Raw genomic sequence first — 2,001 nt, 5'->3', positions numbered from 1 at the left:
TTTAAATGGGTTTTTTAATAGAACTTTAGTTTGCGCGAAATTTCTACAATTAAATTGTGAAGTAATAGAGATAGAAAAAAACTGAAACAAGCACTTGATATCTTGATATTTTTTTCTAAAAAAAAAAGATTTTCTTTGTATTTATCAATGTATGAAATGATATGATTATCGATGAAATGATCTTTAATTTCTTCTTGCCAATCTCTATATTTTGCTTATACGCTTGTTCTTTTTATACAGCGTAATTTTTTCATTTAAATCTTAATTAAAATGCAATTTAAATGTAACAGTTAGTCAATTATAATTAAATAATATATATATTTTATATAACTAAATAACGCAAATATATGTGAATGTCCTACTAGTCGATTAGGAATATCTTAGAGATTTTTCAGCTGAGAAACATCGTAGGTACGAATGCTGCATCTAATATCATATCGGCTGATTTGGCGAACACGGTAGCAACATTAGAAGCGCATTATCTTTTTGATAGTTCATTACATTTTGATATTGATTTTGCAAGTAAGCTCTTGGAAATATTTCTGTCTCCGTCCAGCGTAATGTTCAGGAAAATTTCGGACGCAAATGTAGCTCGTGTTTTGTATTTTTATAAAGTTATAACAGTAAGTATCAATGAATACGTCTCTTCCTGTATGTATCTTCCGGGATGCAAGAAGAAGTCTTACGCAAGCCTGTATGTTAATGGGTTTTGTCAAGTAACAGCAATAATTTCGTTTAGAAATGGTAGAAGCAATACATGCGTGAGAACGGAAACAGTTGTGGGGTTTGCCGACATGCATAGGAAAAACTTCATTTTATGTTGCACGTTGCAAACATTGTCTTTTTTCTTCGATTTTCCTGATTTCATCTCCACGCGATCTGAAAAAAAAGAATCCTTGAGCAAAAAATGTTATCATAGGATATTAATCAATGATTAATATAAGAAGAAAAATACCGAAATGTATCATTGCGTTAAAATATGTCTTTTAAGATGGGCTTCAGTAGGTCTTTGTCATTTGCACGGCCTATTATTACGAGTATATCCACTTTCTCTAAAGCATTTTTTATTTTATTGGCCATATCAACCAATCTATGAGAACGTAATCATTAAATTAATTAAGATTAAATCACGATAATTATTCATAACCTAAATCGTGTTTTATAATGATTAGAAGAATCACAATAAATTTCGATTACATTTACTTGTGAGCAGAAATTCCTAACTCCATCGGATCATAATTATTCTTTCTCAATAACGAGGACACAATTATCCTGTTGCAGTCGTAGATGCTTCCTAGAATTAAAATGTTTTCAGTGTTTTCTTTCAATTTGCTGCCATATATTTTACGTATTTCAGAATTATGAAATTATTATATTTTTAAGAGAAAACTAAAAAATAAAATTGTATAGATATGTGTAGCAATTTATTGTTTTATTTGTTTTTCTTTTAAGATGTTGCACAACCATACTGGCACCTTGAGACAGTCGATCTTTAATATAATTGAGATGTAACAATTTGCACATAAAATAAATGTACTAAAAATAAATCATAATTCAATAATATATAATTAGAATTATGTTTATATTATATCCAGGGCTGGGATTGACATACTTTTATTTAAAACATAATATTTGCAATACAAGTATATTTTATATTTTGTATAATATTTTAGCGGAGCCTATGAAAGTATCACATATTTCGTATTTAAAATTGAAAGATTGAAAGTTTTTTGTATTTTGTAATTTAAATAATAAGATTGATTGTCAATCATAGTATTTGAAATATAAAATACAAAATACAAAATATTTTTAGATACTTCCATGAAATATATAAAATATTTTCATGTGCTCCATTAAAATACGAAACATAAAATACAATTTTCGATAAAAAATTTTTCATGCATGAATATGTATAAATATGTATAAACATGCATAAATATTCATATATGAAATATGTCCATACACATTCATATATCTCTCTTTCTTTTGTAAAATTACTTT

The sequence above is a fragment of the Atta colombica genome, unplaced genomic scaffold (genome assembly GCF_001594045.1).
Source record: "Atta colombica isolate Treedump-2 unplaced genomic scaffold, Acol1.0 scaffold100, whole genome shotgun sequence".
NCBI classification, from domain to species: domain Eukaryota; kingdom Metazoa; phylum Arthropoda; class Insecta; order Hymenoptera; family Formicidae; genus Atta; species Atta colombica.
The sequence above is the reverse complement of the archived record's forward strand: the minus strand, read 5'-3'. Positions refer to the sequence as shown.